At 40.8% G+C, this 27,965-nt stretch overlaps 1 protein-coding gene across 6 annotated transcripts in view; it reads right to left on the reverse strand.

The window, feature by feature from the left end:
- The window catches only part of NDST2 (N-deacetylase and N-sulfotransferase 2), a 133,613-nt gene that overhangs the window by 35,725 nt on the left and 69,923 nt on the right, over nt 1-27,965 (reverse strand). For 4 of the 6 annotated variants that reach the window (XM_032695707.1, XM_032695709.1, XM_032695711.1 and 1 more), the window contains exon 2: nt 15,352-15,412. The gene's annotated coding sequence lies outside the window, so the exon portion shown is untranslated. Of the gene's footprint in view, nt 1-15,351; nt 15,413-16,227; nt 16,332-27,135; nt 27,155-27,965 lie in introns of those variants that run through there. The other 2 variants (XM_032695710.1, XM_032695706.1) reach the window with 2 other exon arrangements.

Here is a 27,965-nt window from a genome sequence, read left to right on the forward strand (position 1 = left end):
CTAGCTGACATTGTAGATTACCTACATGAAAGAATACTCATGAGGAACATTATAAATGCTGAATTTTCACCAGTAATGTTGAAATCTCAAGTTCAAATGTGCTAATTGATCTCACTGAGGTAATAGATACTTTATAGTTTTCAGATCACTTAACACTAAAGTCTTGTGCACGGATGTGATGGGAGAGAAACAACCGCATTTAGAGCATTCAAGTAAATCCAACTCGACTTTGCAGCAACCCTGTAACTAAATAATTAACGCTTTCTGGTGGCCCCAGATGACATTAACACTATACTTCCAGACAAGATTTTTTCCTTCTTTTCCTACTCAACAGTGCTGTAAAAGAGAGAGCAAAGGCAGTCTGGATATCCAAACTCTGAAGTTTCTTACCTTCTTCACTGCAGACAAAACACAAGAATTAAATAATTTTTAGGTAGACAGAAACTTGGAAGAGCTGTAATTATATTACTAAAAAATACATCATGATAAACATACTTTAAATTTTTAGATATTAATTTTAGAAGTTAAATACACAAATTAATTTTAACTCTAATTATTTGGCCTAGTTAATTCTCATATAATTAATTTGGTAGCTGGAATATAAAGATTACAGTTTTTGGGAAGACGTGCTCTGTTTTCTTACACAACAAAGAAATGAAGCCTCTGCTTGAACTGTAAAATTCAGTCTTCATTATGAATCTGGGATAGTGTTTCTACAGTAATTTGAAACGCTTTGACTTTGTCCCCACTCCTGTGAAGCGCTAAGTGCCTTGCAGAACATCTGTGACTGCAGGTGTTAACAGAAAGCACATTTAAAGGACCTGCTGACATCTTGGTACATATAGCAAGAATCCTGCCCCAGTGGTTTTATGCTTATTTTTGCCCATATTCCCCTTTGCCTGCCTGTATTTTTCCAACCAATTTAGTTGACACAAACAGGTAGCATCGTGAGGCAGCTGCCTGCCGCTGGATGTAGCCCAGCCTCCTCTGTGCTCACCAGGCACTGGTTTTGCTGCCTGACTTCCCTCTCAGCTGAGAGGGCAAATGTACAAATTCATCAGTATCGCCCCACCCAAGAGAGCAGACCTGAACATCCTTCTCTTCCTTGGCCTCACGGGGCTGACAGTTTGACAAATGCATTGGTCATTCCAACTTCAGGAAACCCACTGATGTGGCATTTATTTCAAGCCCTGGTGTTCCTGTGCTCGTGGGGCTGTCCCTTGGCAGCAGTGCCAGATGACTCTACCCAAGCGGCACCAAGGGGCACGTGTGGGGTTATCAAGTCACACGCTACCCTCACTCAGCTCCTCCAGAGTTAACACAGGGTGACTGTTTACTAACTCATTCTTGCACATGTAAACCACAATTTCCTCCTCTCACCAAACACCAATTTCCCAAAGCATTCAGAGAGGCAGACTCCCCAGACGAGCTAGAGGAAAGGTCTCTGTTGTTCAGGACACCAACACTACGAACAGTGGGAAATTTCAGTGCCCTTTTCGGCTTCCTTCTCTTCTTGCAGAGTTAGAAGGGGCAGAAGGACAAGCAGCATTATCATGGGAGATGAGAGAGGGTGGGATATTAAAATATTAAACTTCCTCTTTGTACACTGGTCCACAAGCATCAGAAATAAGTTCAAGTATCATCTTTGAGACAGTGAGAGTTCTTCATATACCCTCTGGGAGGGAGCTAGACATCATCCTAAGAGCTAGGGAATCTGAGAGTAAGGCTGACTTCAGTCCTTTACTCCACTTCTACCTTGATGCAGTTACACATTTCCCAAACTCCATCTGTAAAATGAGAATCACGTTACACAGAGATGCTGAGCACCAATGCCTCAAAGACACTTTGTGAATGTATCAGAATGAACTGGCATCCTGATGTTACCTGGGTAACTTCAAAACAGTGATAAGGGTGGGACTGCCACCACTTGCTGCTCTACTGCAAACACTCTAGAGAATGAGATCTTACACACAGGTGAAAAATTCTCTATCAGTTCTCAATTAGCAGAAGGACTGTAACTCAGCTTGCTTTGCTGACAACATAGAGGTTGCTCCACGGAAGGGGTGAAAATTATCTTCCCCTCCGCTGCATTTGCCAGGCTCTCATACATTTCTTTTCATTCACTGCTGCTGTTTGTGTCAAAACAGGGGAACCACATTGATTCAACAAGGGCCACCTCTGAGGTTAAACTACTGGCAATGGCATTTAATTTATTGGAAAGGGGGAAGAAAGTGAGTTTATTTTAGGTCAAATTGCTCATATGAAGAATCACCTTGGACTCTGAAAATTCTAGGAATACAAATAAAGAGGAGATATTTGAGTACTCTACTTTCTTTAGAGAGAGTTCCACTTTTCACTGTGATCCTAAACAGAGAAGTATCAACCAAACTGATTTAACATCTGCAGGTCAAATCAATGCCATGAATCCTACCACCTCAGAAGCAGCACTGTAACTTCTACCCCCCCACTCCTTATAGAAGTACAAAGCAGTACAACTGTACATCTACCAGTGGGAGACACTGGAGGTTTGTGTTATGTTCCCTCCCACACGCTCCCCACCCCAGGAAAACCCTTGGACCTCTACACAAATATATTAGGCACTTGAATTTTCAGTATAAAAATGATTTATGTATTCTGAAATGAAACATGCAATACCGAGTGGTCACTAAGCACCACAGAAAGGCTGAAAAGCTACAACACACTGAAGCAGAGAGGGGTAAACTTCTCCATTTGGTCTTTTTTTGTTCCAAAAACGAGGGTGGGTCTCTACATAACACCTCAGCTCATATAAGGGGGTATGAAAAAGCAACATTATGCTACTCTCTTATGATACTTAACTTATGATACTTAACGACCTTTTGTTTGGATGAAGGCATCATGCTGGACTGAAAGCAGCTTTTGAAATAGTATGCAACAAAACCAAATTCCTTTGAGGAATATTTTGCATTAAAGAGGGCTTTAAATTTGCACTAAAATATTCCAGCACCAGCCTTTTTCTAAGAACAATGTGTGCTCTCACTCTGCAAGCCCCCAGGCCTGGTTTGCTGGCTCTAAAGTGAGTTTGTTATTGCCCTAAGGGAGTATTAGATAATGAAGAGCTATGAGTCTTCCTTTCACTTCATGCCTGGGCTCATCATAATGTGTATAAGCAGGCTTAGTCTGCAGACTTTCCTTCTTCACAACTTTCCCCTCCTATTTTCCAGCAACCCAGCAACATTTTTTACAAATGAACACTATCAATTGCCTCTCTTGAAACAAGCTTATTGAATCCATCACCTTCTTTCAAGTGTTGTGGAGAATAAAACAAAGTTCCCAGCTTTCAAACACACCTAAGTGCTTTTACTGCACTAGGTGACACCATCACGAAGCATCAGAAAACAGGCACCACACAGCTTGGTAACCACTCAACTACCTGCTCCAGTCCAGCTCTGCACTACAGGTGGCACTTTATCCTGCCAGAAGGAAAGTTCAGCAGGGTCCAGGTGTGTGAAATGAGGTACGACAACAGACACACATCTATCTACACTGAAGTGATAACACCAGGCTGAACGGGAGCTCCTACAACTGGACCTTAATTGTGGCCTCAGGCAAATGGCTGCTCCACTCACAAAATGCCTCTGACATACTCTAACATTTTACTGTGCCTAACATGGTTCTTTCACGATGAAGGACAGCAATGGGGTTAACAACTTCTTGTTATATTTCATCTAAGGTGAACAGACTTAATACACCACTTTGGATTGTTTAAAACAATGGAGAACATTTCTACAGAAAGAACATTTGTATTTTTTTAGTAATTTCTTTCAAATCATCAAAGCAGAAAAGCCACATAGGAGGCTATCTGACAATTTCAGTAGTGAAGTAAGACCCAAGATTTCTGGAGTTAGCAACAGGTCAGTCTTCAACAGGTTTCTTTACCTCTCTTTTGGTTAAACACTCCTATCAAAATATACCTTTTCTTTATGGTTTTGGATTCTTAAACTGAATGGCCTATAGAAAGGTCAGCTCCTAAAATGATATGAAAAAAATTCACTGCAATTTTAGCTACCCTGAAACATATAACATCACTTAAACAGAGACCACCCCCTTCCTTATCCTTTATCAGCTGAATCTGGGGACTGCAGAGGAAAGGCAGAGAAGGGAATGGAAAACTGTGTCTCCTCTTTCATATAGCCACATTTTAGAGGGCAGGTTTTAGACAGTAGGAGCTACATCTACACAGTTACTTACAAAGCAGGCTAACCATCTGATTACATTCATTACTTTAAGACGAAAAACCAAAGACCTTTAAGAGAAGAGGCCCTGGAAGCTTCTGGTCTGTGCTCCAGACCAAGCTCTTGCTTCCTACATCTGCAGTGTTTGGCCAAATTGCAGAAGCATCTGTGAACTTGACTGGTTAACTAAAGAACACTTTCAAACTCCCAAATTCTGCTTAACATGGCTTGACCAGGAGAATGGCAGCTACATGCCAGTTCAAGGGTCAAGAAATTTCATAATGACCAGAAAATCCCCAATGTTCCAAGTGAATCATGCTCCCAAGAAACTAAAAAAAAAAAAAAAGGAAATCAAACACATTGTTAACCAAAGGGTCATCTTTTACTAGTTTGTTGTGAAAGGAAAAAGAACATCTATAAAAAAATCCATTTCTAAGCTTTCATCTTGCTAAATATTAACTTAGCACAACTAGCTTTGCTCTTGAGATGCAAAAGAGTATTCAGATTGCTATAGGACAAACCACTAGCAAATGTGGTTGCATTAGTCCTCAGGAAATGTATTAAGACATCATCTGACTTTTAAAATGTTCTCTGTAATGGCTCTGATCTTTACAATGATTTCATCAATTACCAATATTGCTGATACCTGTTCATCTTCTTGCCAGGTACCCAAGACATTAAGTGACTATGAAGGTTCAAAGGGAGTACCTATTTTAGTGGAGCTCAAGTAGCAGCCTAGGCAAAGGCATGCAGCTTCAACCACCTTCCCTGTACTACTCAAGTGCATTCATGAGCCACCAGCTCACCTAAGGCCAGATTTCATCCTCCTCCAGCACATTTCAGAACACGAATTTAATCCAGCAGTGAGGTTAGATGGAGAGACATTCTGTGGGGAGGGAAAGGGAGAGTGGTAGCAGGGAGGCAGAGGAGAAAGAACTTACAAAGAGCTTAATGAGTAAGGAACATAGCAGGCATATCAGTACAAGACACAAACCCTGCCAACTCCACTTTGTGCACTGCCTAACAAAATCACTGAATAGCAGTTCCTCCCTCCTCCTATCAAAGCATTGTTCTTGCAGATAATGATTGTTTAACAAGCAGTCAAATAGCAAGACACGAAAGAAAACAATGTTTTTTTACGACCACCTAGGTAACACTTAAGATAAGGAATAGCAAAGATAGGCACAAAAATTCAAATTCCTACCTTTAAAAGCGAAATCCTTAAGTGAAGCTACTCTCTCAAAAGGGGTCAGACAGTCAGCAACCTGAGGAAATACATGGAGCCAAAGGGAAACCAAGAAAGCCTGAGAGTTGCTCTTCACAAAAAACATATACAGAGTGAGCTGGCCTTTCTGGAGAAGGGCAGCTGGGCCGCACAGTTGGTAGATGGATGAAACATTATTAGTAGCAGTGGCTGCCTTCCCTTTACTCAGTGTTGCCAAAATCTCTCAGATCATTTTGTGAACCTAAGGATGCTGTAATTTTAAGCAAAATGGAAAAATGTAAATAAATTCATGCTAAAAAAAAAAAGCACATCAGTGCTAAGCATAAGCACCATTAACAACTAGTTGCTATATCATACTGCATCTACAGGTGGGTAGTGGGCAAAGCACAGTCCCATATGAACAGTCCAAAAGCATGGCTCTCTTCTCCCCAGAAACTATCTTGCCTTGCAGCTCGTCTCTGAAAAGCTTCCATGTCACTCCCCAAAATCTCAGAAACAATGAGAGGAAAGTAAGGAAGACGATGTGCAGAGGAAGGTAGAGAAGCATGGTCCAGTGCTCAGCTTATCATGGCACACTGCAGATTTGAGATGCTCCGTCAGGGTAGGGGGATACAGCTCCATTCCTTCCTCCTTTTACACACTGTGCATCTAATCACGGTAGGGCGTTGAGCTCCATTTGCACGGCAGACAATGGGATCTGGCAGCAGTTCAAAGGCATTTCTAGCGAAGTGACTGAAGAAGCTCACTGCTGGCGCAGGCAGGCGAGGATGCAGAGCGCCCCACTTTCCTCCCTTTCACTACTCAGGCTGCAGAGGCAGGTGCTGCACCATGGGCAGCCAGTTCTCCTTTTGTTCCAGCGGCAAGAGGATCAAGAAGGAAACCGAAAAGGTACCACCACCGAGAACAGCAGCACCTAAATCCACATCAGTAAGGTAGAGGGAGGCGGGGAGCGAGGGGGAAAGAGGAGGGAGAGGGAGACAGAGAAGAGAGAGGCTGGCAGGCAGAGGGAAAGCAAGCGGGCAGGCAAAGGGAGAGAGGAGAAAAAGGGAGCCCACAGACAGCAGTGCCTGGCACCCTGACAGCTTGCTGCCAGAGTTCATCTTCTGAAGCTGTTTCAGGTTTATGGATGCCTCTAGACTGACAAACAGATAAGATGAGGGAAACTACACTCAGAAAATGTATTCAGCAGCAGTAAATTGCTTCTCTTGCCCTAATGTGGCTTGCAGCTTCACTGAGGGAACTGATCTCATTTGGGGCAGTGTGGGGAGCAAACCGACTCAACAGCAAACCAGCTACATATATTCAGACACTATTATCAGAATCTGGAGAACTGGAATAAATCTGCAGAAGGACAAAGAAAAATCACCTTCTTGTGCACCACTAATAAAAAATTAACATGTTAAAAAACCAAATACATCTCAGATTTTGTTCTGTCTCTATGTAAGCAAATTTGGTCACAATGGTGGTGGTGGGAGCTAAACTCCTTTATATCCCTGAAAGCCTGGCACAAGAGGGGTTCTCTACTTTAAACGTAGAAAACAGTGTCCAAGAGCAGTAGAGAGGCAGGCAGGAAAGGAGATGCTTCTGACCACAGCAGCATACTCTGCTCTTTGAAGATGCAACGCCCTAGGTATGCTCGAAGTTGTATCCTTTCCCAGTCAGGGTTTGGGAGTAGAGGGTTTTCAGACAGGATGACACACTAGCACACATCTCTAGAGGAGTTATTTTAACAGGAGCTGACAATGCACAGCAAACACTTCTGCAATAAGACAGGAAAAGCTTAATGCAATAGAACATTACAGGGTATTAGAGAGCACTCTGAAGGAGGCCTGAACCTCAGTGATTCATCAAGTGCTATCTCTGTTATAAAGTGAACAAAGCACCTCCTTAAAATTTTGTCCTTACAATAACAAGGTAAAAACTAAAATCAGAAACAATGGTCAAGTACCAGGCCTACTAGGGGTTACCTACTATGATTTAACCTACTATGACTTAACCAAAAGCAGAATGTCCAGCTTTTCACAGTTAAACTGACCAGGTAGGTGCACTAAGTTCTGGCTCAAAGATACTTCCTCCTGTCTCATTGCTTCAAGAAGACAGGAGAAAGCCCTGGAAGCTAAGGTAGAAAATGTTTCAAAATGTTTATTAAGAGTAGATTATTTTCCTGTTGAATTAACAATGAAACTAATTCAGAATACTATTTTGTATTCTTTCTGTCCTATAACGGCACAATGATTGCTCAGTGTTGTTTAATCCTAGAAGATATATTACAATAACATTACATTACGAAAACAAAGCAAATTATTTATTCATGTATTTAATATGAAAACTGAGAAAAGCACTCAAGCCTTTCAGAAAGAAAAGCACAAAGACATAAAGATATTTATTGCTAAACGGTGAATAAAAGACAAGGTGCTGAGGGATAAGGATTACACACATGAAAGTAATGCTGCTGTCCTAATCAATCAACAAAAGTTAAATGGATGTTGAGTACCTTTGAAAAATGGGGTTTCCACATCTAACAAGAGGAGACAATTCTTTATTTTGCCTCATTTAAGAACATTTTATCACATACATGTCATGCTACAATACAGCACTGCAAGTTTGCAAGCCTCTTTGTATACTACAGATGGATAATGCTGACAAAAATTTTCATAAAATCATAACCTAAAACCATTAAATTTTTTAGCTTCCAGCTCCTGTCTATGCCAATAAACAAACCCTTCCCATTCAAGCTGCAGTATGCAAACAGCAGATGTTGGAAATCTCGATACTCCACTAATCAGAAAGACAACAGAAAATCCTGACTCCACACAACAAAGAACCAATTTTTAGAATAGTCAAGATTTTCATGATGAGTTTTTACCATACTCTTAACACATATTTCTCCCATCTCCAGTGTTTTATATAGATTCAGGTTTATTGGACACTTGCTGGTAATCTTTTCAAATCTATTCACTTAGAATATGTTAGAAAGAAGAATTACTGTTGCTCCATGTACAGGAAGACAATTAACTTTTGCTCACTGCCTACAGTCACAACTTCAGTGTCTCTCTCAAAGGCTAAATTTCCTTTCCTCCATCCTCCCTACCCAAACCTCCTGCCTTTTTCCACTCCCCCCCAACTCCCACAACTATTTCACAGTGTCCTCCAGATCAATGGCAAGCAGAGGAAAAAATGAGCTCAACTGATGTCAAGCATAACTTAGGGGAAAGTGCATGAACTATGTCCTCATGCTAGCAGGTAGTTACGGTGAGACTTCAGTGGTATTTTTCTTAACAGTTCAGCCCTAACTACCCTGGCATGACACAACACTGTAGTTCTGCTCAGTATCAGTTTGTGGTGATTATCTCCAAAAAACCCTGGAAATAAAAGGGGAAATGACAGGTGTTGCTACCAGTTAAGAAACAGTCTCTACTGCTGTAAGGATAGTCTCTGCTTCCCAGACAGCTTCCCAGTCATTAAGATTGGGATAACCACATAGGTCTCTCAGTGCCATTTGCTGTTTGTGATATATAACAAGGCTTTCCTGACACCATTGCATGATTGTTACATTCACTACTCAATGTATTTTAATCTTCATAGTGACAGCAGAGGCACAACTGCACAATTACACAGTGCTGGAGCAGAGGATCTCCACCAGGATCAGCAGACTACTTCTGAGCGGTCTAAGGAACAGTTACCAAGAAAATCAATCCAATCCTCAGAAGTTTTAGTTCACTGTAAAGGTGTCAATATCTCTATTAGGCAATTTTTGTAGATCTGTGAATTAAAACAGATTTTAAAAGTAATTTTTGTTTGGGTAAGGCCCAGAAAAATGAAAACAAACTCAAAATGTCTAGATAGAAGTCTCTCTTCTGTGACTGGCTGAAATCATGTGCCTGCTGCAGTACTTCTGGACCAGCCAGTATCTTTCCTCTACTTCTAATACCCATAATCTGGAAAATTCATCTGAAAATCAGAAGCAACTATTCAGAGAAAGAGAGGTACCTCTTAAGAGTCTCTATACCTTAAGAAAAATGGTGATTGTTACAAAAATATTTGCAGTATTTCCTCCTCACCAGAGTCATACTGTGTAATGGCATAATTTACAGGATGTTGTTTAGACCCAAACCTCTTGCTGCGCTTTGCATCAACAGCTTAAAAGGGTATATGATATCACGGTAAATATGTTTCAACTAAGTGGCCTTAGTTTGCAAATAACCTAATCTTGAAACATTAAGCAAAACAAGAACAAAATCCCACTGTCCAAGCAAATCTGACAACAGAACTATATTGAAATTCTGACTTCATACACCAAGACATTGATAATCCTCTCTGATATCTCTCATTTACTGAGCTATACTACAATGTGTTAACTTGGATCTTCATGATGACTCTGGACAAAACACATTTTTCATGCCCCACCATGTTCAAAGGACATGTTTTTCAAAATACCTCAGGTTTATGATGTTTTTTACACTGATTGCCCTTGAAAAACAGACAATGACTAAATGGTTCTGGCTACCAAGACATAGCAAGACATGTGCTTGTTTAGTTTACATTCTTTGAAAAATTTTCTTGATCAAGCCTTCTTTGTAAGCCACCATGGTACAACAGCAGATAGTGCTATCCATGAACAATTCTTAACCTCCAGACAGAACATATAACAAATCTAGCACAGTTTACAGTAATGTGTCAAACAAGAATCACTCACCCAGTTCTTCAGTCTCACACACACGCACACTTTTACAGGTACAGACAACACACAGGTTATGCTGTAGTCAGTCCCATAAATCTTGAAACTCTCTCTGAACCCAGCGAAGACGAAACATGTTTGTGTGTAAATTTCACTGAGAAAATACCAGCAAAGATAGATTACAACTGAGGTACTTAAATACTGCACTAAATACCTGGAAAAAAATTGGGCTTCTTTTGAGTTCTGCCATCCTTCCCCACCTAAATATTAAAATTGAGTCTACAGTACCTTAGTTCTTTTCAAAAAGATACTTGGACACAAAGCAGATTTCCTGGGGATCACCAAGGGAGGAGGTAAAACTTGTCATGTTCTTGAGCTAGGAGAAGATTTACGGATGCACTTAACCCAGCCAATATCTGTTTGTTAACAGAGGAACAGCCTCCTGTCCTCACTTTCCCCTTTAACTAAGGTTAACAGAGATTCCCTCCATAGCACAAGGACTATTACAGTTAAACCCAACAACAGTTTATTGCCATAACAAGCCATGTGAACACTGCCAGAATTGAGGCAGGGATTGGGCTGAGAAAGGAGACCGACCCTGCAGACTTTTGTAGGTACAACCTGTTCAGCTCCAATAAACTCATTTTATTTGCACCCATTTTGGTAAATTTCTAGGTGGCTTGAACATTGTTATTGGTGAAATCTACCCTACCTGAAATTCAATCAAAGATGGCTAAGGCATATTATAATTTTTTTTTTTTTTTTGCCAGGCACTGAAATAGAAAACAAGAGTAGTCCTTGAGAAGGTCTAGATGTAGTTGATGTTGGGATTAAGAGGGGAAACAAAACAAAGTAAAATAATCCCCAGTAAATGGTAGTATTCCTAAAAACATACTTCTCTCTCTTATATCAGGAGACAAGTGAACCACAATCTAGCCCATTTAGAATGAAGTTCCTATCTGAGGAAGACAACTACTTCTGAGGCCAGAATAAGCATGTGAGGGAAAACCCTTTTCTTCCTCTTAAACGTAATAAAGGGGCTTTGTTTTTGGTACCAGTTACATCATTAAACCTTGTGTGATATGACAGAACAGGAACTAGAGAGTGTCAGGACCCTGAGGGCACCATCAGCCCTTGAAGGCACGGACTAGTCTCAAGTGGGACCTCCATGCAGCCCCACTGTATCCTGATTTTAGCCTAGGCCTGGCCCCCTGCTCTTTGCTTGAACTTTGCTGCAAGTATACCTGTCTGTAGCCCTGCCTCTGGCTTCATCTCCAGAACTGACTTAGGCTGTAGGTAGCTTGTCTTCTGGAAAGACCCCTCATATATATGCCACAGCTTGTACCTAGTTCTGTCTTTGGCGCTGTCTCCTGGGTAGACTTTGGACCATGCTGCTGCTTTGTCTCCAGCCCTGTCTTTTAAACTCCTGGATGGAGCCTCACTGCTCCATCTTGCTTGGAACTGTCAACAGATCCTGTTACTAGCATCCAGCTCTGCCTGCCATGCTCACATCCTATGGAACTCTGCCCCATCAGTGATGGCACTGCTGCATGGGGTCACCCCTTGCCTCCTGACTTGCCTCAGCTCCCAGCCCTTGCTGTGCCCTGAGAAGAGGCTGGTGCAGGAACAGATTTAAAAATCAATAGAAACAATATTCATCTCTTGTAACTGTCAACTGTACAGGTCTTTTCTGGGAAGCCCTCCAAGTTGTCCATAATCACAACCTAACTTGATTTCTGAAGCCTTTAAGTATGGCCTTCAGACAAACCCTGGCAGTTTGGTGAGGGCCTTGGATCAACAGCTTTAATGCCAGATACAGTAAACACAATCTGAGAGACTAATAGAGTCTTGTAATATATAAACATATGAATCACTTTATGGAAGAAGGTGAAAGAAAGGAAGAACATGTGTTTGAATTTATAGGAGAAAACCTAATGATAATATGTTACTGTTCGTCTTCCACATTAAGGTAGGGGAAAAGCTCTTGATGTATTGAACACAGCACTCCTCAACCATACTACTGTACTCATTTAAAATGCATGGTGAGAAGGGTCAGAAAAGGGTCAGAGTTAAACCATTCAACTGACAAACAGATGATATATTCAGAAGAGAGGAACATGCCCCTGCCAAAGCACCCCAAGTCATGCCCTTCTGCTTTGTAATTTAAGTTTTTGTCTCTGTTCAGCTGTGCTCACATTTTTCATCCTACAGAAGATCTCCAAAGCCCACCTAGGGACAAAGTAAGCTTATATGGAGGAAAGGATAATGAGGTTAGTAGGTGTTGCTATGCAGATTGCTACACTTACATCATCTTTACACTTAGTAGTGCCTACAATTTCAGACAGCTATTTCATTTTTGTACTCATCTTTAACACTCAACGGGCCCATGTTCAGCAACAACCAATCCTTAAAAATGATGTAAATATTAACTGGCAAAAATCCACTGCTAATGGGCCAGTTCTCCTGAACTTCAATCCAATAAACTAATTAAAATGTTTAAGACCAAATCCTGTCCAAGCAGTAAAATTCATCTCTGTTGCATAAATGTGGCATGATGCCATGAAGACACACTAGCATACTTCTAGAGATGTTTCAATGACAGGACCTCACTGATATGATTAGGTCAATTCCACAGGTTTCAGAGGAACCGGTTCCTGTAACCTGCTCCAGACATGGAGATGAAGAACTGGTGATTGCAAAGAAATACCTGTCAGATAAATCCTTATTGGAACCAACTGACAAAACAGATAGTTAGGAACCAGGAAAGGATAAAATACAATGAAAGAGGAAAGGACTTATTTGTCGCTCTACCTCTGCTACAACTGAACGGAGCTGAGATATCTCACAGGAAAATAATGGTTTTTAGGAAAATGAAGGTTTCTTGAAAAGTAAGCTGCAGGCATTTTGTGGGTCACTCTTTTACTTTTTCTGTAACATAATTGTGGGACATTGCTGGCATAGGCAGGAAACATTAAAACATTATTAAGAAATGAATAAGTATTTCTGAAGATGAACTAATCATGTGTTAGCACAAGGAAAGCCTGAAATTCCACTTTTAAATTAGTAACAATAACAAAGTTTCCAATAACTCTCATGTAAAGAAATGGGTTCTGCATGGACTACCTGGCTAGATATTCTAATTGCATGGTCCCCTTTCCATCTGCTATAATTTCAAGGTTTTGCTGTCTTTCCCATTTCCTAGCCTTTGTGTCAATGAAATCAAAGGTACAGTAGCAATTTACTGTGCCTGTACCTGAAATCAAACATTGTTCTCCCATTGCTCTTCTAGCCATGATGTCACATATACATCGACATTAACAGAACATATGAAGCATTCCATTAATATTTTCACTCTTTTACTTATTATAAATATTTATCAATTTCACATGTGAAAATTACACCAAATGTCTCTGGAATTATACCACTATTCAAGCCGAATAGAATGCTAATGTGGTCATTACACTTATTCTACTCCGTCACAAATTTTTGTTTATTCTGTTTATACTGGAGTTTGCAGAAGTAGCCCTAGATTCTTCTACCACTACTTTACTCTTCACAAGCACAAAACCCTGTATCAAGCATTTCAAGGTATTTTTGCTCCTTTACTAGTCTCTGCAAATCTCACCTGCAAAACTGATAAAAAGTTTACAGAAGACAAGATTTATTATTCGGATAGCACTGAAATGAGCTATGGGGGTACACCAACTACACATCTTTTTTCTTACCCTCCAAAATCCTTTCATCCATCCAATGCCTAAGGACCTCCTGTCTCTGTGTCTCTAGAAAACTCAGGATTAGGGCTGAGAGAAAGCATGGAACTGCAGTGCGAGTGGGGCTGGGAAGGGGCTGCTAAAAGAAAGTGGGAGCTGCGTGCAGATCAGCCCTGGGAGAAATCTTTCATTTGGGAAAGATTATCAAAGTCTTTGCAGGAAAAATAGGGTTAAAGTTCAGCTTCTGGTGGACAAACAGAGGAGTTTAGAGTTGTAGCATGTGTAGGGCCCAAAGTCCTCATTTCATCATGTCCACCTTTCCTCACCACCTCAGCTTCTGTACACTGAACTCAACACTAAGTATGAGCTCCTGTAATCTCCTTTTCACAAAACCAGTGTACTTGCAGAAGTCATGAGCCCTTCCATCCTCCCTTTTCTGCCCTCTGATTTTCTGCACAGCTGAAGCCATACAGTCTGCTAATACAAAGCAATCTGAGAAAACCATAGACCTGTGAACACTCCTAAGACATGAGAAAGTATTTCAAACATTTGTTCAGCACACACACAAACCAAATCATCCCTGTTCTTTCCAAGCAAAGAACCTAGGAACCTTACACTGGACCACATCAACCCTCTTCTACTGCACTGACTGTGGGAACTTCCACTCCTAAGATAGGACTGGCATTTTTGCAAGCATAGTGGCACTTTAAAATCATAAATGTCACAGGGGCCTGAATCACTGCATCTTGACAGAACACTGCTTTTTTTGCTACATTAGAGTGCAGTATTCAAACATATGCACTAAATAAACTCAAAGAATTACCTTCCTTCACTATTCATCCAGACAGAACTGAGGGCAAAAAAAAGCAGGACTCCTTTTCTTCAGCACAGAATTTAGACCAATCCAATATTTCTATTTTTAATTTTTAATTACATTTATGATATTTCCTGTGGGTATAAGTCATGAATGCACTTCCAGTATGCTGGGAGCAACGTAAATATAGTCATTCCCAAAGGGATCTTACAGTTGTTATGCATGGGTCAGAGACTCTGTGAAACGCAAAATCTGAAACTTTAAAAGCTTTTTAGCCCACATCCTTCCCATTCCTTTTCAAAGGCAGAGTTAATGGATACTGAACAACATTGCCCCGAAATTTGCCCACAAGGTATGGAAGTAATAACTCCCTTTCAATAAAGTAGTATTTAGCACTAAGCAACCACTCGGTCCTATCACATTCCAGAACAGCATCAGAAATTCCTTTCTGATCCAAATTAACTCATCTGCCACTTCATGCTGACAGCTGTGCAACTGAAGACAAGACACTCGAAATTGCTTCCTCCGCAAATCTTTCTAAAGAAAGGAAGGAGGAGTGCAACTTCACACTGCAGCATAAAAGTCTAGCCTCCTCCTCCCTAATTCCTTGCCTCTTATTTTGACATGAGACCGCTCAAAAGGACTTAAGCTCTTCCTCTTACCAAACCTGGATAGTCAGCCCATAAAAATGCAAAAGATTCTGCACTTACCTCTGATCACAGTCTGGTGAAGGAAAAACAGTCATCAGCTGCTTCACTCAGGAACAAGGTTCTGTTTTAAAATAAAAAAGAGACACGACTTTAAACAATGTTTCTCTCTCTTCCCTAATGTCAGCCTTCAGCAGTGTTGGTAAACATTTACTTAACAGGAGCAGGTTCGCTCTCCACAACCAAGGTAATTATTACATTACACTAAACATGGCATGAGGACAGATTGAGGCCATGACAACAGCCTTGTTGGCACTGACTAGAGGATGACGCAGGGTTGCACTGCAGTAAGCAAGACTGAGAAAGAGTGGGGCAAGATGAGAAATGACAAGTGCAGGGGAAAAAAAACCCCAACCAACAAACCAGGAACCTGGATTAAGAACCACAAAGAAAAAGAAAGTTCACAGAATAAGCAAATGCAGTATGAGCTGAGAGAACTGGAAACACCAGCACAATCCTAATGGGATTTCTCACACCTGTTCATTAGTATCGTCTTTGAAACAGCCAACAAAGCAAGCTATAAGATGTTACCGTCTTTTGTCTTGGTCACAGCTAGATCAGTTCCCTAAAACTTCAATGGTGTGACAAAGACTGTGTAGTCTATTGCCAAAGCCTTTACAAGAGTCAGGACCATTGCATATACTGTGAAACAAAACCAAACCACTGAAGGATGGAGTCACACCCTCCTCCACCCCACTACCTGGCTAGCGATCACACAGATGGAGGTACTGCGTAAAGCTAACTGAAGCTCAGGAATCTTCTGTGTGTACACACACACATACAGCAGCTTGCCAGGGAGAGCATCCCACAGTCACTGAAAACCCAAGGAAAGGCACAGACTAGAATAGTGTCAAGGGTAAAAAACTAATTTTACTGTACCTGTTGGACAGCCTCTAAAGGCAGTTCCTTCACATCGGCTGTGTCCCAGATATCCAACTCTCTCTCCTGTAGCTTTCCAGCTTACACAGACCCTGATTCAGCAAAAACACTGACCTTTGAACTTCTAATAATCTTTAATATCTGTACAGCCAATTAGTAAACAAATAAGAACCACACTTGCTCTGCCTGTACATATAACCAAGCGCAACCAGCTCCCTGCCCTCCTCACAAACTTACAAGAGTAAAAGTTTCTCTTTTGTTTTTTCCTGGTTAGATAAAGATTAGTTTAGAAAAAAAAAGCACCTACTATTCCTCAGGACACACTTTTCCTCTTTTCTTTTGATCCATAATTCTTATGTTTCTTCACTAAATAGTTTGAGAAGGCAGAATAAGAAGCCCTGCATGCCTGGCCTCCACAGATCACAAAACACCAGGGTAATCATCAGAACAGCCAGATGCAACAGCAAAACAACTAAACTACAAAAGATGTGAATGTTTGATGTAACTGTAAATAGACAGATGGGTAAAGAAATGTTTTACAGAGAACTGTGACAATCCAGTGAAACTCATTAAGAAAAACAATCAAATTAGCAGGCTAATTATTAGAAGAATTTACATGATGGCAGCGGATAAGACTCACATATCCACTATACCCCCATGGTAGTCTGTAAGACTCATACAAACAGATACACCAACATCCAACTAATAGCATTCCATCTATGTTCCATGGGGTTGTTTCCATAGAGTTCCCTGTGTTTCACTGCAAAATATGTTGCACTGTCTTGTCTTGTACTCTCTAATATAAACTATTACCAAAGTGGTGACCTGGAACAAGGTGGAGTATTAATCTGATCTGTGATTGGTTTTCTTTTCCAGAATACAGAAGACTTTAAAAAACCCAAAAGGATTAGCAGATAGTAAACGCAGGGGAGATACTCAAAGACAAAAATGAGTTACAAATAATTTTCTTTTCAGCTTTTAAAAATGCAACTTGCTCCTACTTACAGAAACTCAGAAATGGTTATAGCCATGAGGTAAAGAAACTGCTCTTTGCAGTGCCACAAGTTTTCCACTAAGGCCTGTCACAACCGAAACAAGTAGAAATGCAACACAGCCAGGTAAGAAGGGAGACAGAATTTAACATCAGCTGAACAGGGTAACGAGGAATTTAAACTGAATGCAATACTTTGGAAGTTGCCAGTGATGAAACACAAAAAAACAGAGCAATATTATCAAGCTGATAGATTTTTCTATCAGTAGAGTACGACTGGAATTGGCCAAATCTGATTTCACTACAAGATTTATTTTAAAGAACTTTAAATTAAAGGAGTGGTTTAATATAACACTAAAGGGGTGACAGTTGTGTTATTTCCACAGAAAGCCAAGCGAGGTGGCAAAAAACTTGCCTAACAATTTCCAATTTCCCTCCTCCATACATACTCTTCTGCCTGTGTTCTCCATGAGAAGCAAACAGATTCACATGTTTGGAAAGCCCTCAGCATATAGTGTACATTACCACCATTATCAACAGCTGCTTAATACCACCTCCCAAATGCTTAACGGAGAAGGCAACACTGCATTTCATCTCTAGGCATCAAAGCATTTACTAATGGAAATGACACTCTGCCTAGCACAGAATTAAGTGATTTTGGAAAGATGTCATTAACTCTAGACGCATCATATCTTTTCCCATGTTTGTATTTACTTTCAAATTTACCACCCATAACAGCAGAGTGGGAAAGCTCAAAAGCTTGTGCACCAGCCATGCAGGCTCCTGCAGGAGCTCCTGTTAGTCAGGGCATGTACTGCATGGAGATTCAATAAGCAGTGACATTTGTATTCCTGACAGTTTTATTTCTTCAAACACCAGTCACATTGGAAGTTTCACTTTACTTTTTACTCCAGAATAAAGGTCAAACTTCAGTGTAACAGATGCTGTCTGGAAATCCCAGGACACGTATGAGAGTATGTGTGTGGTCCCCTTCACCAGTACGAGATAAAACAGCTTTCAGGAAAATAAGAAGGGCGCTTAGTTTTTTTAAGCATAAAAACCTTAATACAACAGGGTCCACTTAGTCAGAAGAACAGTATTCACACGGGAGCCCAACCAAGCAGAACTATTTTCCCATGAAGATCTTATCCTCAGTCTGGGCAAACAATCCAAGTCACACTAGACAGACAACAGTTCTGTGTGCCTCTGTAATAATTACACCAAAGAACCATGACTGACCTTAGTTTAAAAATAATAATAATTTTAAAAGTCCAAATCAGAAGCATAGTGAAAACATATAACAATAAAGTATACATGGGGAAAAGAGAAAGTAGCTCGATATGGTCGAAATACGAAAAGACTTACAGGAACATGAGAATAGAAAGAAAGAGAGAAATACAGAAACAGAGAAAAGGAAATAGAGAATAGAAAGCCCTGCTTACTAAATGGTGGAGATTTTTAGATAATTTCTGTAAAAGAAAAGAGAATAAAAACCACAGCCACCTGAGGTTTGCATTTTTTCCTGGATTACAAATACTTTATAAGAACTGTACAGCTTTACAGTTCAAAGCTGCACAAAGACAAGCAACAACAGGATTGGCTTTTTAGTAGGTAAGGAAAGGCAGGATGGATGGAATGCAGCAATCAAACTGGAAAAAAAGGAAAAAGGTACATAGAGAAGGGGAAGAGGAAAGACAGAGTTATCTGTGAAAGCATGAAACCAAGGGACAATTACCAGAAAATTTTACTGTCAGAAACTGCAATTCCTCAAGAAAGAAGTACTATGTAGAAAACTGCATTCCCTGTCAGGATCTTCAAGGAAGTGAAGGAAATGGAAATTAGCAAGTATATATACTTGAAATAGTTAATCGAGGAGCTTGGCAATCAAAACATATCAAACCTAAACACATTTATTTGAGACTCCACCTGCAGTGCTGCATCCAGCTCTAGGGTCTCCAGTATAGGAAGGACATCAGGCTGTTGCAGCGAGTACAGAGCAGGGACACCAATATGATTAGAGGAATGGAGTACTTCTCTGTGAGGAAACACTGAGAGAATTGGGATTCTTCAGCCTGGAAAAGAGAAGACTTCGGGGTGACCTAATTGCAGCCTTCTAGTACCTGAAAGGTGTCTATAAGAAATGTGGAGACTATTTATAAGGGCATGTAGTAACAGGAAAAGGTGGAATGGCTTCAAACTGAGAGAGAGTAGGTTTAGATTAGATGTTAGGAAGAAATTCTTTACTGTGAGGGCGGTGAGACATTGTAACAGGTTGTCCAGAGAAGTTGGGGATGTCCCATCCCTGGAAGTGTTCAAGGCCAGGTTGGACGGGGCTCTGAGCAACCGGGTCTAGTAAAATGTGTTCCTGCCCATGGCAGGGAGGTTGGAACTTTGAGGTCCCTTCCAATCCAAACCATTCCATGATTCTATGATAGTTCCTTTATGGCTCATTCACGTGCATCCAGCAGAACTGGTCTGAGAAGGGAAATGGTTTCTGAGACACAGTGAAACTCTTTAGTGAACTTCTATTTCTGATAAGAGAAAGAAGTCTAATTTTCAAAGTTCTAGAACTGATCTCTTAAATGCCTCCCTTCCCTCTCATATGATGGGGTTGTGTTTAATGTTATTCACCAGCAAATTTTTCACAACAGAAGAAAAAGGCAGAGCCATCTGATAAAGGAGAAGCATCAAGGTCACAGCACCAAGCCTGCCAGTTCAAGAAGCATTTGGACAACATTCTCAGGCACATGGTGTGATTCTTGAGGCTGTCCTGTGCAGGGCCAGGAGCTGGACTTCAATGATCCTTGTGGGTCCCTTCCAACTCAGGATATTCTACGGTTCTATGATAGATTAGACAGATAGACAGACAGACAGGCAGGCAGATCATTCTGTGGTATGATAATGTGAAGGAAATGGCTTAACACAGTTCATCATTCATCCGATGCCCTACTTCAGATCTTGCATGTCCTTATGTGGCATCACCTTGCTGGCACACAAAGGAAAGGATTCCTGTCCATAAGCCTATTCATGGCACAGAGGGCAGGTGGCCCAGGCCCTGTCTCCCATCAGCATGACTGTGCTTGCTTGAAGCCGTGCTGCTTTGGGATGCTTGTCACTCTGACTACTCCAGCAGTCTGATTTTCAGGAAGGCCAATACAAGCAGTGAAGTGTTAAAAGACTAATGCTATCAGTCTTTGCCTCTGTCCTTTTCTGTCCTGTTATCACAGCTAGCTGTATGTCTCCCAATGAGCAAAAAAGGTCAATGGGGAAAAAGCTATCAGCTTCCCAAAAGCTATCTGCTTCCCAATGCTGCAGCCCAGCAGCTAAAATCATGCCATCTTTGTGAGAAGAAATTTGTAAAGAAAGGGGGAATGGATACAACTAAAATATTAGGAAAAGATCTCCCCTAGTTTTCTTTTGCTTTTTGCTCTCACCTCGTGGGTAGGAAGGAAAAAGCCTCCTCAGTTGATTAAGCCCCAATTCTCTCTTCCTCCCCACCCCCACCCTTTGTTTCTGACTGTTCCCCAATGAGCAAAGAAGGGTCTTGAAGAAGGAACAACTATGATTTATGTATTAGACAGATATATCTTGAAAGGCTGTCAGTTTCCATCCTGCCACAGAGCCACTGCCTCCTGACAGCAATGCTGTAATTAAGTTGATAGCATTGAGCATTCTCTGAATTACTGGGTTAAAGTAGTAAAGCACTGTATTTAAACCTTTCACCCCATTCAGATAATTTAAAACATTCTGCTAACGGCTTGTTTAGGCTAATCCTCCCCAAAGCATTCCAAATTAAGAGCTCCCAAAAGAACTAAAGACACCTAGTTTGGTACTAGTCCTTCCCTGGTCCTAATAAACATAGCTCACACAGTCAAAGCAATGCCTTATCCCTCTCCACCAATCACAAGCCATTGTTATCTTAAGAAAAATAGCATTTAAAAAAAAAAGCAAACAAATAACCAGATTAATGACAGGCTATCGTGTGTTAGGTTTCCAGACAGACAGCCTGAAAACACCTCCGTGCCCAAATCCCACAGGAATGAACCTGATGTCAGCAAAAGGCTACGTAAAAGCTTTGTGCCTAAATGATGGCCCCCATGAAGCTGACAGCTATCACAGAGAAGTTCAACAGGAATAGGGTAATTTGTTTCTCTCATTTTATTCCTCTGTTAAATAAAGAAAATTAAGTCAGAAGCCTGCTGACTTCACGTTTTTCCTTCATCACTGTCAGTATTTGATTTGGACAGTGTTGCCTCTTCAGTTGCCTTATGCCTATTTTTATCTCTGTATTTTAACAAAAGTGAAGCGCACTCTACATTGCAAACGAGATTCCTCCAGTATCTAAGATGATGCTGGGAAAAACAAAGTATAAACAGCTCCTCACTTAACCTCACAAATGTAATTATAAGAATCTGCAATTCTAAGCTATGATTCACCCCCACTAAGAAACTAATTAAAACTAAAATTAACACTGTTCATTTTTTATAAAGGGGGAGAAACAATAAAGTCAAAAATCTATACCCAAATACAAGGTGTAAAACACGTTTGATATGACGGTTAAGACACACTGCAATAAAGAAAATAGAGTTTTGCTCATAATTCAGTTCAACTCTGCAGTTTAAACAATGTCCTTTGTATGCACTGAGGTTCATAGTAGTAACTTCCAAGATGCCCAATAAGTCGCCATAGCACAGCTGGCTATACAGAAAAGATACATAACAAGAAGAGACACTCAATCCAATAAACCAAGTAAAAATTACAGATATAGGGCTTCTAAAGGAATAAATACAACAACTTGAAGTCAAACTGTGACAGGACAAGACTTGTTAGCAGATTGGCTATATCTGCACTCGCTTAATTTGCATACATGTAACAGAGAAAACATGTAAAAATAATTTATGTTTTTCAGGAGAGTGAAGGGAAAGAAGGAATCAAAACTTCCTATCCAGTTACTTTTTACAAGTATGCTTAATGTTCAGCCCCCAATTCAGTTTAGCCAATGCTCAGAAACAGACATGTATCTTCAGGATCTCCCCACACTTCAGGTATGACACCTTTCTTTCCACATAGTCTTCTCAATTTCTGTTCCTCACTGCTGCAAGTTTCCAAAAAGCCTCTGTACCAGCTCACTGATGATAAAGAGTGCAGGTGTGGTCAGCTGGTGAGGAATACACAAAGGCTGAACAGACTGTTCCCTCCTCCCTGGGGGCTCTGGCTCCCCAGTGCCACTGAGGTTGGCTACATAAATGCTCAAACCATCACCAAACCTTCCCATGAATGGAAATAGATACCTCATCCATCCAGAGAAGTCTCTGCTACCAACTTGTTTGGAAGTATATTTAAATACATTCTGACTGCCATCCTTCTTCCTTTATGTTTTCTGGGATGCAGAGGTAGACCAATCTGGTGCACAAACCCGTTTCAAAAGACTATAAATGATGCAGACATTGGATCCTATTGTTCATTATGACATGAAAAAAAATATCTTTGCATATACTAGTAATTTTCTTTCTCCTTATTTGCCATGAGACAATGATACAGATTATGGCTACTGAGAGAGCAGTGCCAGAACAATGCTGAGGAGAGCAGTATCAATTCTTTCAATGCTACAGGTGCAAAGACTTGGCCACATCCTTTCACTTGGTCTTTTGAAGTCAACAATCTGACTGTGGTTTAATTGTCAGGAAGAATGGCATCTGAAAAAAGGTACACATGATCAACCAACCTGAGTTCAAGGAACACCATAACTGCCTTGAGATTAGCAGTCAAAAAAGCCTGCAGATTCTCTAGGACACTGGGTTACAACCAGGGAGAAGTGTCAGTACCTACAGACTGACTCATGGAAGTGCAACTAAAGCAGCTCTGTGCAGCATTGTTTGAGAGGCACTGACCCAGAAAGGCACTAAAGCAAAGCTGGACGTAACACTCTCAATGCAGGCAGCACTCAGCTCTGTACTCTGCTGCTGGAAGGGAAACACTGCACGGAGCTCCACAATTTCATAGTTCACATGAATAGCTAAGGGAGCTTTTGGGCTTGCAATTCAATGAAAATTTCTGCTTCCCTTCTTAATTTCCTTTCATACCTCAAGTTAAAAGCTCTCTGTTGCCATCCTTCTTTCTTTTTCCCTGTCTTATTCCACACTTTTACAGTGATTCTGAGTCAATCAGTGATTTAATTCCCTGTGTTTTCATGCAAACACCTGACTTTCCAAGCTTCACTGGAACATCAACAAAGGGCTCCCTCCCACTCCTCTCTCATCCCAAGACATTGAGGCATACACAACTTTGCCTAAGCATCATTTCAGAATAAGGCCACACTTGTGTTTTTAAGAGAGGCATCCAGCCAGCTGAAGGTTTCTTTATGGCTTTACTAAGTGTAAAGCCTTTTAGACTTGCAGACTGAGCCAAAACCTTGACCTACCAAGCCCTTGTGGGGCCAATAACATTCTTCCACTACTTGAGAGAGAAAATACATGAACTGCCAGTTTGGAAAACACTCTCAGGCACGTGGTGGGATTCTTGGGGTGTCCTGCACAGGGCCAGGAGTTGGACTCAATGCTCCTGACGGGTTGATCCCTTCCAACTCAGCATATTCTATGATTCTGTGGTTCTGTGATTCTATGAAAAAAGCACGTGACATGGCAAGTGAATATCACCACTGTAGGATACCATCAGTGTTTCAGTAGATAAAACACAGCAGAGTGTGGTGTGCAGGACAAGTTTTTTTAAGACTTTGAATCAATTCTATTCCATTTGAAGGTAGGTAGGAAAAAATATTCAAAAGCAGAAGATCTGGTTTGGGTTTTAGACCACATTCACATGTCAGTGTGAGAATATGATCAAACCCTTGTCACAACCATCAGAAGTATTTCCACTGAATTCAACACACATGGGGTCGGGATCTAAATTTATGTTTTGTCAGTATTTGCACATACATTTACAGATATGAACACCATGCTGTACACTGTAGTAGTAATTCTTTTGGCATGGAACTGTCTAAGCATTACACATGAATCACAGCAAAGGGTTGGGTTTTTTTAATAATGTTAAAAACTTCTTTCTCCTTTGGGACCCAGCCATAACCCATTCTTATCTCTGTAATAACACAGATTTTCATCTCACTAATCTTCTCCCATCCTCAATACAAAAAGAGAATTTGCAAAGTGGATGACTAACCAAACCCCTTTCAGTTAAGCCTCACTCTGCTTAGGTGTTTTGACACTCCTAAGCTATATTTTTCTACTCATTTTTTTTGAAAATGCATGTTCCTTTTGTTTCAACAGATTTACAATAGACAAAGTCAGAGACAATGCCCCATCTGACTTACCTCATAAATCAGCAAAAACATCAGGGGAAACTGCCTTTTCCATCCTAGCAGTGCAAACAGAAATTGTCCTTGTCTAGCCTTATTTAACAGACAATCTGGCTGGTGAACTGCATAACTCTTGTACTGTGTCCTGAACACATCCACGCACACAGGCACCTGCAGATTACAGGGCTTTTCATGGGAAACAGTTTTTTCTCATTCTTTCCCTTCAGCTTAACTACCAGTCTGACCTGAATTGTACAATACCAAACAAAAGAGAAATAACTGCCCAAATACCAGCACTCAAACCACTTTGTACTTCTAACCACCATTTTCTCCAGGCAAAAGCTCTGCCATCTTACCTTCATCCAGACTCAAGTCTGACTCAACTGTCAAAAGAAAAACAGAGCCATTTAAATACAACAGTATTTAACTCTTCTGTCAACAGAACAGCAGCAGAGCTCTCCCTAAAATAGGCTAAGTATAATTTTTCTGATCTACAGGACAGCAAAACTGAGGAAGAGAGCACAAGCTCGGACACTTACCATGTCAAAAGCAGAATCAGGAATGTGAGCTCAGAGGAACAGAATTCACATGCTCCTAACCACTGCCATTTTGCCTCTGGAGCACTATTCTGTCTGCCTCACATGGAACACAGGCCAGACTGTGCACTCTCTGAGATTCCTGGCATAGCCAGGGCTGGGACTGTGGTGCTCTCAAGGTTCTATCTTCCAGGAGTTAGCCTATGTCACCACAAACATTAAATATGCAACATTCAATACAGGTCACCTTCAAGGGTTTACCAAAGGAAAAAGGCAGTAATTTGATGATAAAAACCAACTTCCCACTAAAAATCAGGGTTCCTTCCTTTTTCCTAGCACCTTCTTGCCCATTCCAGTTCACCCTCAGTTTATTATATTTTCCCTACCAAAGAACGTCCCACATTGCATCACAAAATTTAGGAAAAAATTTTTTCAGCAGTAAGAAGACTGATACTTTCTTAACTAGAAGAGCACAAATAGTTCTAACAAAATCTGGTTTTAGAAGTTATCAGAGCCATCTCTCCCCCTTTTCAATGGCAGCTGGATGACAGTTTTCTGCCCCTTTCGCTGCCTTTCGTATCTCTGCTGGACTCAGGCTAATAAGCTTCTCATTAGTGAAATGACTATGCCAAGGTACTGGCAGATGGTCCTGTGTTCCAAGCACATCTTCCCACTCCCTCCCTCCCAGAAGTCCTAATCTATACACAGTGTAATCGCCACAAAAACATATGCTGCCTGACAGAAAGCTTCCCCTCCATTATCTCTGTACTCTAGGGGATTGCCCCTGAAACCTCAGCGACACAGAGCAACTCCCTTCCTACTCAAGTCTCAGTTTCCTATATGCCTGAAAACACATTCATGAGGTCCTGGCTGAAGTACCTGTACAAGGCTTAAAGTCCATGCTAATCTCTCCCTATATACATACGGTCCATACACTAGTTCATTAAGCAAAATGCACAAATACACAAACATATACATAATTTTTAAAAAAGTAATATATAACTAATGTTTCTTATGTGCAACACTTTGTTAATGCCTTATTTACAGGTCTCTGTAACAGTACATGAGCCTTTCTCGTAGATGAAAAGCCATATATTGTAATTTATTACACTAGTTGCCAGTAAATCTCTTGAGCAACACTTCCATTTAGATGCTGAGTCAGTGACTAATTGGGTATCTCATATATCTTAAAATAATCTGTTTGTTTCATCTGCTGGCTCCCTCTTCCCCATCACTTTAATCAGATTATTGTGATTGATGAATTCATTAATACGGTCACTGTATCCTGAGAGCAGAGCAACTTCTACAGAGAAAGTTTCAGGAAGGAAGAGCAAGTATCTCCCTTTTGCACACACAGATAGTGTGAACAGAGGAATAAATGAACACTATCGGTTTCCCAGCTGTGGGAAAGGCTGCACAAAGGTTATTTCTAGACACTCAGGACCACTGAGGCTGGCTCTGTTGGAGCTCCTCAGAGAAGGCCAGGGGTATGATGGGCACAGACAGGTCACCATAATGTGAAGGGTTGTTTTACCTCTCCAAATTGACTCTGAATCTTCTGAAAAATCACTTCTTTACAGAGGAAGAAAATATTTTGTCAGTTCTTCTCTGCATTTAATCCCAACAGTACTGAACAGCTCTTCCACACTGCAGATAGGGAAAAACACTAACAGAAAGTAGAAAAGCTTTTCTTTAATCTTTGCCACCGCCTTTTCAACTTCAAGCTGAAAGTCTTCAAAGTAAGACCTTTTCTCATACCTCCTAACACCTCAAGACACTGACTGTCGTAGGGAATAGTTTCAGCTTAGTAACTCCAAAACTGTCTACCTTAGAAAAGGTGAAAGAGTTAAAAAGCATTTTCAACTGAAATAAAAAACAAGAGGTCAAATGCAGGCAATAGTGGACAAGAAAAAAGAGTAAGAAATATTATTTAGCCAGCAGTAAAAATAATTATGCTTCTGTAACTATTGTCATTCAAAAATAAAGGAACCAAAACACTTTGATAGCACACTTTCCCAATCCTCCCAAATAGTAAATGAAAGGAAAAAAGAAAGGAACTTGACACTTACCAGGAAGAACAGTAACTACAGAAAAGCAGGGAACAGCACTGCTCAAGTTCCCAGGAGCTGTGACTGCCTGAGGAGGATGATATAAATGACCTCCACCTGTGCTTACTAGTTGGCTGAAGCTGAATTCACTCTGCCTTGAGCTGTAACTTTATATCTTTCTAAAAACATCATAAACCAGATGAAAAACATAACACTTAAAGACATGGTAAGACACCAAATTCCTAATGAAAAAAACCTAGTCTCTACCTTTTGCTGTCTGCCAGAACAACATCCAAGATGACACTGAGTATTTGAGGATCAAAAAGGCTTTTGGTGAGCATTTGACAAGTGGAGAATTTGGATGAGTATTACTTTGGGAGGACAGCCAGACTGGTAAACAGCGGCAAACAAACAGGAAAGGCTACTTGTTGCAGGCAGAAATGCACAACAGGCTTCCAGAAACTAACAGAAACTAACCACACCATACATAATTAAAGCAATTTATTACAGTTATGTGGCTTCACACATTTGGAAGTGCATTTCCCCATTTTTAGTCTCGGAGTAGTGTGCTTACTCATGAAAACTGAAAGGAAATATGTAAACCGTTTTGAAAATTCAAGAAGAAAGTGTAAGAATGGAACATTTGATACGGCATTATCTTGCAAATGTCTCCAGATTCCTCTCTGGTCACTGTGTGGGCAGCACATTCCCAGGACAGAGAGCGGGGTGGGCGGGAGAAAGGGGACTGTAAAGCTATTCATGAACTGAATTTCGTCTTTTCCCGCTGAGGTTCATTAGGGACCTACTGGAGCACTCGGGAGGAGGGAGGGAGAGGGCTGGCTCCCTCAGGA

Source organism: Chiroxiphia lanceolata, chromosome 8, assembly GCF_009829145.1.
Source record: "Chiroxiphia lanceolata isolate bChiLan1 chromosome 8, bChiLan1.pri, whole genome shotgun sequence".
In the NCBI taxonomy this organism is placed as follows: Eukaryota; Metazoa; Chordata; class Aves; order Passeriformes; family Pipridae; genus Chiroxiphia; species Chiroxiphia lanceolata.